Source organism: Oryctolagus cuniculus, chromosome X (genome assembly GCF_964237555.1).
Source record: "Oryctolagus cuniculus chromosome X, mOryCun1.1, whole genome shotgun sequence".
Taxonomy (NCBI): Eukaryota; Metazoa; Chordata; class Mammalia; order Lagomorpha; family Leporidae; genus Oryctolagus; species Oryctolagus cuniculus.
The window spans coordinates 119,465,486-119,479,169 of NC_091453.1; the positions used below are offsets into that span (position 1 = coordinate 119,465,486).

Below are 13,684 nucleotides of genomic sequence, written 5' to 3' on the forward strand. Positions count from 1 at the left end.
TACTTTTTTAAAAAGATTTTATTCATTTACTTGAGAGGTAGATTTGCAGACAGAGAAAGGAAGAGACAGAGAGAAAGGTCTTCCATCTACTGGCACATTCCTTAAATGGTCGCAACAACTGGAGCTGAGCTGATATAAGGCCAGGAGCAAGGAGCTTCCCCTGTGTCTCCTATGCAGGTTCAGGGGCCCAAACACTTGAGCTATAAGCAGAGAGCTGGATAAGAAGAGGAGCAGCTGAGACAAGAACCAGTGTCCACACGGAATGCTGGCCCCGCAGGTGGAGGCTTAGCCTACCACACCACAGCACTGGCTCGCAATCAGCTATCTTAATATGAGATTTAGCCAGGGGACTTTGTAGCACTATGTTTGGGATTTAAAAAGAAAGTTGACTCATAAGTGTATGGGTAATATAGTGTCAATTTTTGATTAGAGAAAAAACAATTGTAAAATGTAAAATCAGGTAATTCAACTACTCTTTTTTTAAAGATTTATTTATTTATTTGAAAGGTAGAGTTGCAAACACACACACACACAGAGAGAGAGAGAGAGACATAGACAGAGACAGAGAAGAAAGGTCTTCTATCAACTGGTTCACTCCCCAAATGGCCGCAATAGCCAGAGCTGGGCTTATCTTAAGCCAGGAGCCAGGCGCTTCTTCCAGGTCTCCCATGTGGGTTCAGGGGGTCGAAGGACTTAGGCCATGTTCCACTGCTCTCCCAGGCCATCAGCAGGGAGCTGTATAAGAAGTGGAGCAGCCAGGACTTGAACCGGTGCCCATATGGGATGCCAGTGCTGCAGGCAGAGGTTTAATCTACTATGCCATAGTGTCAGCCTCCAACTATTCTAAATATAATATCAATTCTTGAAGAAAAGGGCAGTTCTTTGTGTTACCTCCTGTCCTTTAAAAATACAGTTCACATACTGAGACAAGCCATCTGTTACCATCCTAATTTTGCCATGATGAAAATTGTCATTGTAAATAAGCTCCGTTTTTATTTTTTCAGTTTCTGAACATGTATTATGAATTTGAAGATAAATGTATGCACTGAGGTTAACTTGTAGACATTTATTTCTGGCCTTTGAGGTTAACATAAGTGTTCTGAAAACAGACCATTTTTATTGCTCACCATCAGATTGTAGATTTGGTAGGTTTAGGACCTGCTAACAGTGTATTTCAGTCAGAGTTACCATAAAAAAGCTAAAGTTTGTATCAAAAAGTTAAGGCAGGTATGGAAGGAACAGAAACAATCAGCAAGGTATATACATTCCCCTCCTGCAAACAACTCATGAAAAGAATTTATGAAGAGATACTGATCTTGAGACTACAAGAATTGAATAAAAATAAGTACAGTGTGAGTTTAAAGAAAAACTAAAACCAAAGTACCATGTGTCAAATTAAAAGAAATGTTATTGGGAATATGGAACATACTCTTGTCGAGGAAGTTAGCTTTTAACAAAGTTTTGAAAAAAACTGGATCTCAGTGTTAATTAGAAATTTCTGGGTTATTTATCATCTGGGCAAGAAAAAGGTTTGAAATCACATTTATCTTTATAAGATGCATACTTGGTAACAAGGGCCTAGAAGCAGCAAAAATAACAACTGTGTCTGAATGAAAATTGGAAAAGTTATTATTTGCTTTCTCTTCCTCCTTTACCTTCTATCAGTCCCCATCCCTATTCAATATATCCAAAAACAGCATTAAAAAATGTTTGACCTATTTTTCCCTTAATCCTTTTTTGAAAAAGGATTTATTAGTGATATATTTATTGATGAGAGAGACCGAGAAATCTTTCGTCTGCTGGTTTACTCCCTAAATGTCTGCAACAGCCAGATTTGGGCCAGATTGAAGTCAGGAGTCGGGAACTCCATCTGAATCTTCCATGTGGGAGACAGAAATTCAAATACTTGGGCCATCACCCACAGCTTCCCAAGCACCTTAGTAGGAATTCTGGATCAGAATACAGAGTAACCAGAGAACTTAAACTGTCATTCCATTATGGGATGTGGGTGTCCCAAGTAGTGGCTTCATCTGTTGCACCATAATTTCCAACCTGCTTGGTTCTATTTTTAATTATGAGGCATTTATGACACATAATTAAAGTGACAGAGTGGGACCGGAATAAGTTCAAAGCCCATCTTTATGACATCGCCTAATTTTCCAACTTCTTTGAGTCTCCATGTTCTCCTCAGTGGAAAGGATAATAAGGCCTCTCTCACAGAGATACCAGGAGAGCTGAATGAGAAAATGTATATAAGGTATCTAGTTCATAGTCAGTGATCAACAAATAGTCACATACCTTCTTGGCAGGGGAGATACCATGATTACTAAGGTGGTTTCCCAGGGTGAGGCTTATCCATTGTACTTCAGATGTGCTGACCTCTGCTATTTCCCCAAATGTGGGAAACTTGACTTTGAAGTAGGCAGGCATACAGGTTAAACTTGATTAGGTTTGTAAGTTGGAAGCCCATGCCTTCACCACGCCGCTGTGTGACCTCATGCCCTACCTGATACCTTCACCATGCCCTTGTGTGACCTTATGCCCCTACCTGGCCACACCTGGGTACCCACCAACCAATCAGGTTAATTAACCACTCCCCTTTAGAAGTGGGTTAAAAGCCTGGACACAGTGTGTCCACCCTTCTCTTCTTTGCCCTGGCCTCTTGCCAGGAGAGGGCTTGCTGTAGCCCTGCGCCTCCAGGGCGCATGGCCTTCGGGCCACCTGCCCTAGGCTTCCTGGCCTAGATGCTCCTCCACGTGACTGGTTCCTGGTGCTTGGTATGAACCCAGATTTACCTCTCTTAGATAAAGCTCTCACTCTCCTATGCATCTTTCTCACTAAATAAAAGCTTAAAATGTACCATGCTGCCTAGTTTATCTGTGCCGGTATTTAGAATTCTTCTCTAAATATTAGACAAGAACCCTCTCGGGCTTATTAATATTGGGGATTTATTAATAAGCATATGGTGATATCGTATGGCACCCCAACGTCCAGTAACATATGTGGCACCCCAGATGGCACTTCCGAGGAACTTTAAAGGGCTATATTTTTATATAGATTTTAGGGGGTCATCTCCAATATCAACTTCATAATTTGTGGTTGTGGGGGACTGCATTTGCACTCTCCTCAGTAAAATAATAATAATAATAATCACTTCCTTTCCTTATGTTTGTATCCTAAACAGTGAAATAGTCTTAACTATGTGTGTGTTTCTATCCTTTATTCTGTATCTGAGTGTTCTTATCAATGCACTGCTTTTAATATCTCTCCAAATTGTACTTTGCTCTAAGTATTTTTATAAAACTTACAAATACCTAATTTAACTATCATGTAATTTATATTTCTAAATTATACCATTATACCCTAAGGTTATTAATATATTATTTTGATGTGTCTAAATTCTAATTAGTCTTTGGAATACATTTTTAAGTGATTAAATGCTACTTATGGGGGATGCTATTGTGGGAATCCCTGGTTCACATCTTGGCTGTTCTGCTTCTGATCCATCTCCCTGCTAATGTGTGTGTCAAAGTAGTGTATGATGGCCCAAGTACCTGGGATGCTTTCACACAAATGGGAGACCTGGATGGAGTTCTGAGCTTCTGGCTGTGGCCTAGCCTAGCCCTGGCCATTGAAGCCATATGAGCAGTGAACCAGCAGAATGAAAAATTTCTCTCTTTGTCTCCCCATTTTTCTGCCTCTCAAATAATAAATAAAACAAATCTTTGTAAAAATGCTACTTATGGGCCTGAAAGAGATAATATGCCAACTATTATCCAAAGTAGTTTCTAAAGGAGAGAATATATCTTTAGAATGTGCACTTTTATACCTAAATCAATTAATCCCCAGCAAGCATCTGTCTGAATGAGGTGCTAGCAGTGCCATTAGTCCTTGTAACTGTCATGTTAATTTGATGACTTCTTGGTGAGACCACCTATAGCCCAACTCCATGTTGTTCTGCCAACTTCAGCTTCGGGAATTTTAAAATGCATAGATTGGAGGGAATTTTTGAAATATTTTTATTTTAAAAGTATTGATTATATTTAAATATAGCTATCGTACAGGTTAAGACATTTTTATTTCTTTCCTAAGTAACAATGTGGTAGGAATTTGGAGTTGGTTCTTTGTCTTATGGCAACAAAGAATTACACAAGGACAATGAGGATGGGCAAAACCAAATATTTTGTTGAGAGACTGATTTTATAGATAATATAGAGAGAATTGAGAAGCAATACTCCTGCTACCCAGGAGGGTACTCCAAGTAAGGGGGTCCATTGAGGTCTGGGTATTGGAGCTTATATAGAGAATGCATATCAATGGACCAGTTCTTCTACATAGTTCTGATATGCTAAAGGATTTCTTTGTTTTATCTGTGTCTCTTGCATAGAGATCATGGTCACTGATCAATTATCAAGTTATCTTACTGATGGCTTGAAAAATGTGACAGTTTAGAACATGCTGTTTTGTGGTGTAGTTTGGTCTGATGCCAAAACCTAGTTTCTTTCATTTACCTATGGGTAGGGTATACACTGTATTCCCTAACGAGCAATCATTTCATTTTCTTGGGACACTGTCTTTTGTCTAATCAACAGAGTACAAACATTGGTTTCCTCATTCCTCCAAGGGCCTTTCCTATCTGCTGATTAACGCTTCTAACTCCTCACAATAGGGAATTCAATTATGCAGTCTCATTTATTTTGAAAATCTTAGTTTCTTATACACTATACACTTAGTAAAATTTACCCTTTTTGGTATACATTTCTATGAATCTTGATCAATGCTTAGTCATGTGGAGACCAGAGTAATTAATATACCGACCAGTTGTAATACTCCATAATATTCCCTTGTGCTGCTATCCTTTTGAAGGAAAAAACTCACCTCTATCATCAAATTTCTATCCTAGAAATTAATGATCCTATAGTTTCTCTTTCTAGAATGTCATATAAACAAAATCATACAGTATGTAAGCTTTTGAATTTTTCTCATGTTATTTGGGGTTTGCCTTAGTCTATTTTGCATTGCTGTAACAAAAGTGCCTGAGGCTGCATAATTTATAAAGTAAAGAAGATTAGTTATTTCACAATGATGAGAAGTCCCATGAGTGTTGGCTTCTACTTAGGACCTTCTGGCTCTGTCAAACATGGCTGATGACATCACCCAGTGGGGATATATTTGAGAGAGATCACAGAGGGAAGAGGAAACAAGACACTGTGGACAGGCCAGGCTCAATCTTTTATAACAGCCCACTCTCATGGGAAGCAATCTATTCCTGCAAAACCTCACCCATTCTGTAAGATCAGCATTGATCTCTTCATGACAGCAGCTTCATGACAGTAGGCATGACTCAATCACCTTCCACTAGATTTCATGTCTTAAAGGTTACACCACCTTTCAGTATTATTAGGCTGAAGACCAAGCTTCTGGCACATGACCCTTTGGAGGACAAACCAGATCCAAACTAAAGTAGAGTTTCATGCTATTGTTCTGTGTATTAATAGTTCATCCCTTTTCATTGTTGAGTATTGCTCACTACAATTTTGGAGTACTTTGGATTTTGGATTTTTGGATTAGGTATGCTCAATTTGTAATGTCTATACAAATATTCTGAAATCCAAAATATTCCCCTTCTAGAATACTTCTGGCCTCAAAAAGTTGTGGATAAGAGCTAGTCAATTTGTAATATGGATGTATCATAGTTTATCTTTTCATCAGTTGATGAGCATTGTGTGCTTCCACTTTTTGCCTGTTATGAATTTTATAACTATAAACAATCATACACACTGTATTTGTGAATGCATTCTCCTTTATCATGATACTTCAAAGTAGATTTGCTGAGGCATATGGTAAATCGAATTTTAGCATTTGGAGGAACTGCCAAAATTTTTCAAAATAGTAGCAACCTTATGAATTTCTGTCAGCAATTCCTGAGAATCCCAGTTGCTCAACATTGTTGAAAAGACTTAAAGTGTTTTGAACACACACATGCACACACACACACACACACACACGTAGAATTATAATGTATACATGTATAGAATGATATGTATTTATATTGTATAAATATATATCCTATTTCAATTCACTAAATTTTGCTATATTTCTTCCTGTTATTTTTAGTGTTAAAGGGATTACAATATACATACTTAGCCATTATTAATCAACTTATTAAAACGTAGAAGTTTTACAACTGCACATGCCTTTTTTACTTCCCCTTTCTTAAAAAGATTTATTTCATTTTATTTGAAAGGCAAAGTTACAGAGAGGCAGAGGCAGAGAGACAGAGAGAGAGAGAGAGAGAGAGAGAGAGAGAGGTCTTCTATCCATTGGTTCACTCAACAGATGGCCACGAGGGTAGGAGATGTGCCAATGTGAAGCCAGGAACCAGAAGCTTCCCCAGGGTCTCCCATGTGGGTGAAGGGGCCCAAGGACTTAGCCCATCTTCTACTGCTTTTCCAGGCCATAGCCGAGAGCTGGATCGGAAATGGAGTAGTCAGGACTCTAACTGGCACTCATATGGGATGCTGGCACTGCAGGTGGCAGCTTTACCCACTATGCCACAGCGCCAACCCCAAACTTCCCCATTTTAGGTAGTGATTGTCTTATGTATTACATTTCCATACATTGAAATGTCCATTATACAGTATTATACTTATTGTTTTTCACAGTGGTAAATATTTCGAAGAACTTAAGGAGAGAAAAATAATATGTTATATTTGCACAGATATTGGCCATTTCTGTTACAAATATAATACGTTTCATTTTATGCTTGTCAATTGGGTCAAGTTGGCCTATGATGTTAAAGTTTTCTATGTCTTTACTGATTTTCTTTGTGTTTCTCTTCAATTATTTACTGAAGTAACAGTGGTGCCATCTCCAAATATTCTCTAGATTTGTCTGTTTGTCTTTTAAGTTATGTTAGTTTCTGTATAGCACATTTTTAGGCACACAAACATCGAGGATTTTGTGACATTTTAATGAATTGATACTTTCATCTTCAAGAAATGCTTCTTTATATCTATGATAATATTCCTTATCCTAAAGTCTGTTTCTCTAATATAAATGTGGATACTTTATTTCTCTTATTATTTGTGTTTATATGGTACATTTTTATTATATTTTCAGCTTTATCATATTTATCTGTTCATTTTTAATGCCTTAGATAGATTATGTCCTCTGATACAAAGAGGCCAAGTCAGGATTAGCTATGCAAGAGATGTATTAGGTGAAAATCACATGTGGGAAAATCTAAGGCCATGATTCTGTGAAGAATGAGGGCAGGAAGGAGGAATGGTTGAAAGAGACTTAGAATGCAGAACAGCTCTAAGAATATTTTTTGCAAAGCCAAAAGGAAGTTCTTCAGCCAAGGTTGCCTGTCAGAGGATTCAGGTGTCTACTAAGAATGAGTCTAATTTAGTATTCTCATTGTATTTAGTCATAAGCTGGGGCAGCCCTTGGGAAGTATGACATGAACATGATGAATTTCACATGACAGCAGCTGAGATATTTATTTAATAAGTTCACTGCAGTTAGAAATTTGAGAGGCAGATTTTCATGGCCACCACATTATGAATTTTTTAGACAACAGCAACTTGGGTATTTATTTTAACTAGTGTAATAATATTTTTTACTTGGAATATTTAAACAGCTTACCTTCAATTTAAGTTTTGGTATAATTAAGTTCAGTTCTACAATTTTGACATATGTTTCCTGCTTTGTTTCAACTGATCTTGTCTGGTTTGGGTTAGTTTAATTCAGTATCTTTTTATCTTCAATATTAACTTTTTTCCTATAATATCTGCTCAATAATTTCAGTGGCTGCTCTAGAGATTAAAGACATACCAATATACCTTTTTAACTTATGCCAGTTTATCTTAAAATCCTATAGTAATATAGTGTATATATATATATATATGTACATATAATCATGTAAGAATCTTAGAATAGTGTACTTTTATTTATTTCTTCCATCTCTTTATTTCTAATTTATTTGAAGGGCAGAGGGGGGAGAGAGAAATCGCCCATACCCTGATTCACTCCCCAAATGCCCATTATAACCAGGTCTAGATCAAGCTGAAAACAGGTTCCCCTCCAAAGACAACATTACCCTGAGAGATATGTCTCCCAACCTATGTGAAACAATGGTCAAGACTACTGCCCCTTCAAACCAGCAGGCTCACTGGGTTAATTACTATTTCCAGACATATCTCCTTTTTCACAATTGCCCCTTACTCTATTACCTATCAGATTCTTCTTAGGAATCTCTGGAGGGGTGCCCACCTGCTCTAATGGATGCCCTCTCCTATTACATCTAACATAATAGTAAACAATAATTTGCCAAACTTGTTTTGCAACCTAACAGATTTCTGATAGCAATGGCTATCTTTGGTTTAATGTCATTTCTTTATAGCAAAAACGAGTAGAATTCCATATAAATGCAATTTTGACATTAATTCAGATGGATGTATGATATAATATCAACATTGTCAGTCATCTAGGTATAATTGTTACATGTAAATTGGGTAAAGGCAAATGATAAATGAGTCTAAATGTAAGCATTGTGACTCTTAGTACCTTATATTCTATAGAAACACTATTTGGGTTTGTTAACAAATATATTTTCAGAAACTGTCTATGAAAAATAGTTCAACACTGATTGAAAGTAAAAGGGACTGAAATTTGATGTATTATCTTATTTAAAATGTTGTCTTAATTTGGAGATTTTTAAAAGGTTATTTCAAAATATAAATCAAGGGAATCAGCAGATGGAAAAGGTCACAAGTATAGAAATGTGTTCTTGGTAAGGAAGTCACAGAAGGTTTGGAAAGACAAAATGTTTGGATACATAAAATTAAAATCTGATCCTCTGCTAAAGTAATGAGGTTTTTGAAATACATACATGTTAGTAAACATTTTTTAAATCATTTTAAAAATCAGTTTAAAACCTGCAGCATCTCCTTTTGATAGTTTGTGTTTAATTGGTTATTCTCTGTCAGTTTTCTAGCCATCTCCAGTAAGCTCTCTTCTCTTCCCTAGTTCTGACTCTGTTAAGATTGTTCCAAGTTATGGGATGATTTAATGTGCTAATTTCAGTTTTTATTTGCAATTCTTGAAGTGACCAAAGGACAAATTTTGTGTTCTGTTAATCTATTGTATTCTCTACTGTCTCTGTTAACCTTTGATTGTTTAGGAACAACTGAATTTTAAAGAGTTTTGGTTTGCTTGAATATTTACTCATTCTAGGGCATCTGAGTAATCACTGTGTAACAAAGATCAAATCTGGTCTATATTATGTCATATTTTAAGGGCTCCTATGTCTACAAGATATTTTAAACTTCCTTGGAATCCTTGACAGGCATTCAAAAAAAATCAGAGTTCCAAATTCTCTGGAATTGATATATTCAGGTGGGCCCCTAGAAATATTAGAAGATATATCTTTCATCTTATAAAGACAACAGCTAATATGGGTTTTTGGATTCTACTAAAGGTACTGTCAATATGTGAAGTGGTGCTAAATTTTAAGTTATGAAATGTAAAATGCTACAGATACAAACGTCCAAAAGTTAAAAGTCTAATGATCTTGTGTTTCCAGACATGGTTATTTTAATGAAAAAGTCCCTGAGGCCTAAAAGAGGTAAAATTTTTTGTGAAATCCTATAGGTGCTTTCAAAATTAATGTGTGGAGTAAGCAAGTGCCTCTTTATGGTTAATGAGTTTATAATTTTAATCATGGTTATTTGAAGTCTTTTGTCATCCACAATTTGTGTTCTCCTTCAAACACTAAAAATCAGATTTGCTGATCATGAAAACTAAAATATTTCTGGTTCTGTGTTTAAATGTGTCCTCCTATAGGTTCTGAAGGACTTTTTCCAGTGACTTCCATGTTATTCAGTATTTTGGGATGGCTGTGCCAGCAGACAAAGCCAATAATGAATTACAGGTTCCAACTGAGAGAAAGTGGTTAATTGAGGTTACTAAGAGCAGAAAAGTAATTCAAATCAATTGGTAATTGAAAAAGTAAAAGATTTTAAGAAGCTATTACTGAAACTGCTTTATTGTTCTACCTTGTATGTTATGTTATATGTGTATGCATATTGTATATCTACATGGCAAAATTTATTAAGTACTCTGTTTTAATTGGCTTATAGATGAAAAAAATTGCTCAAAAATTTAAACTGCTAAATTAATAAAATAAACATTTTAGTTCGTGTGACCTAAGTCTCTGTATTAGATATTTTAAATTTGGTAGAAAGAAACAAACTGTTTAAGTTATTAAGGTGTTTGTGTTTGTGTTTTCTTGGTCAAATAAGTTACACTTGTGTTAGATACTTAAGTGATGTTTCCAAATACAGGTACTCTTAAAATTTATAAAAGGCATTGGACCTTCTAGTAAATATTTTCATAAGTTATTTAACAGTTAAAATTACTTGCCATGTTTTCATTTGATATGTTTATTGTCAGTAAGTGATCTGGGAAGCCTGATTTGTTTCCTCATTTCTCATTTCTCTTCAAGAGGGGAAACTGACTCTATACTGAAGGACTCCCCAGGATGCACAGTTTGATCTCTAGACCTTATAAAAGGAATGGCTAACATTTTTTTGTAATAATAGCATAGCCAAAATGAAAGCTTAAATTATGATTTCACTGCTAGATTTACTTTGTCATAGGCACAGTAAACAGGCAAAACCTCCCTTTCATACCAACGGAATGGAAAGTTTTATTAATGACTTCCAATTTTATATATAAGATGGTCATCATGTTTGATGTTATAGGGAGAACACAGCTTTCTTCATGGGCATTGTCTACCACTATCAGAGCATGCCATGACTATAGACTTCTAATTTAGGCCACCAATGATTAGAGATGGCACTTGAGCACCCTTTAACCTACATCCTCTTAAAGGTTTACTCTGGTCTGCTTTAACAAAAACCAGGAGGAAGAGAAAGCTAGGCAGCAGAAACAATGTAAAGATAGGTAGCAGGCCAATTAATGGCTGCTTTACATAGTGATCTGCCATCCAGGAGATCCATGAGGCCAGTCCATTGCAGTGGTTTTGGATGTAGAAAGCCAGAGATTCGGCAGAAGTAAGCTTCTGAAGAGCCCTGGCATCTCTGCCAGCCAAGAGTTGGGTCACTGGAAATGGAACTGCCCTGGAGTCAAAGAGGACTCCCAGGTCAGACCTGCAGAACTCTTTAGCTCTAAGTTGAAAAGCCTTCACTCGGTCCAGCTCCCAAAGTAACCACCGCTGCTGAGGGAATGGCCAATATGTTCAGCAACATTGCAGGCAAAATTGTAAATTACCTATTAGAGATGCCACCTGCTTTCTCACCTGGCCCAATCTCCTCCCAGGTCAGCTGGGTAATGGAAGTCAACAGGCTGCCTTCCCTAAGGAAGTTCATACCTCCCTTACAATGTATCCTATGTGAAGAGATGGATGGGTCTGGGCCTTATAACTGGCAAGGCCTTAAAGCCCACCAGATTATTATCAGGCCCCTTCTATCAATTTCTATTTGCCTCTCAATTGGAAAATTTGCTCGTGGTTTAGACAACAGCTCTCTTAGCTCCTCTAATAATGACTCTGTCCTTTGTTCTACACCCTGTCTAGCCCACTTGGGGCCTCATTTCTTTGTAATCATATCCTCTACTCTTACATCAATGGCTCTACTCCTAGCCAGTGTGTATTTGTGGCCCTATCCCCCCACATAAAGTTGCATGATTGTTCGGAATTTTTCTACAGACAAACCCCCTCCCCACAAGAGATGAGCAGCCTTTCTCCCGGTTTTGGTAGGGGTCAGCTTTATAGCCTCCCTCTCCTCAGTAGTGATCTCAGGAACAGCGTTGAGCCATGATGTTTTTTTCCCAAAAGAAGCCTTTTATTTAATGAATACAAATTTCATAAGTACAACTTCAGGAATACAGTTATTCTTCCCACCATACCCATCTTCCCACCCATACTCTCATCCCTTCTGTTCTTCCCTCTCCCCTTCCCAGTCCCATTCTCCATTAAGATTCATTTTCAGTTAACTTTATACACAAAAGACCAACTCAATACTAAAGAGTTTAACAATTTGCACACAAACACACACGCACACACAAACTGAGAGCAGTTTTACAGTTAACTCACATAATACAACTCATTAAGGACAGAGGTCTTATATGGGAAGTTAGTGCACAGTGACTCTTGTTAATTTAACAATTAACAACAGTTAATTAATTTAAATTAATTTAAAGTTAACAATTAACACTCTTATGTATGATGTCAGTGATCAACCAAGGCTCTTGATATGAGCTGCCTAGGCTGTGGAAGCCTTTTTAATCCACAAACTCCTTCAGTATTAAACAAGGCCATAAGTAAAGTGGAAGTTCTCTCCTCCCTTCAGAGAAAAGCACATCTTTGTTTGATGGCCACTTCTTTCCACCGGGGTCTTGGAGAAGTCCTTCACGTAGAACATTTTTTGCCACAGCATTTTGGCTTTCCATGCCTGAAATGCTCTCATGGGCTCTTCAGCCAGACCAGGATTCTTTATTGGCTGGTTCTGAGGTCAGAATGCTACTTAAAGCTATTGTCATTCTATGAGTCTGCTGTATGGACTGCTTTCCATATTGGAGCCTTTAGTCCTTTTTAATTCTGTTTATTATTGCTTCCAAACACTTAGTCCTATTTATATGATCACTTGATTATATCTATATGGTCTCTTTACCACTTATTTCTATCCATTTGATTTTGACTCCAAAACAACTCCAACAGCTATAAGAGGAGGTCACTTGGTTCATTGAGACCTCAGCTGATGCCATCTGAGGTCCTCAAAGCCAAATTGCCTCACTAACAGGCGTGGTACTGCAGAAGAGAGGAGCTTTAGACCTTATAACAGCTAAAAAAGGGAAACTTTTAACTTTCTGGGAGAACAATGTTGCTATTATGTTAATCAATCTGGCCTGGTAAAACAAAATGTTAAATTATGCAGTTAATGCCACAATGCTGCTGTTCTCACCCTGGCTTTTATACTACCTTGTCTGATTAAGTGTTTACAGGAGGTGATAATGGAACAAATCAAAGCCTTCAACAACAAGGCAGACAACCAAATGCTAATACAGGAATATGCTCAGCTCTCCACCCAGGAGATCATGACTTGAGATGTCACCCCATTCCAGAGGAGAGCAACTCATCACCCCATGTCAACAGGAAGCAGCTCTAGAAGACAGATCATCGTCCCTCTACCCGTCCTGGGCTTTCTTGGCTGATGTAATCCCATACAACACTTGCTTTATAAAAAGCAAAAGGGGCAATGTTAGTGAAATGGTGCCATCTTATCTGAGTCGCCATCTCAAGCCCTGGATGCCATCTTAGGCTCTGGCCCAGCTGCTACTTTTACACTAAGTTTGATCTCTCTAGGACTCAGCCTGGCTTACTGGGAGTCAGGTGACCAAATGGTCCAAACACCCCCACCCTAATGGGTTTCACTGCTCCCACTTCCTTAGCTCTGCAAAGCTATAACAAGACCTGTCTTCCCACACAAACTCCCTTTTTCACCCTCTCTTGCCCTCTCCCTCCAGCCTATCAGGTTTCCCCCCACCCGACAATAAACCTTTCCTTTAACTCCAGTGTTTGGTAGCCTTTCAAAGTCTATGTTCATTTTTATCTTTGTAACCGTAAGATATCATTTCCTTCCTCTGACTTTACAGATTT

General features: G+C 37.5%; 1 pseudogene; it reads left to right on the top strand.

The window, feature by feature from the left end:
- The first annotated feature begins 2,294 nt into the window (after positions 1–2,294).
- LOC127487117 (U1 spliceosomal RNA) lies at positions 2,295–2,424 on the top strand (annotated as a pseudogene).
- The last annotated feature ends 11,260 nt before the right edge of the window (positions 2,425–13,684 follow it).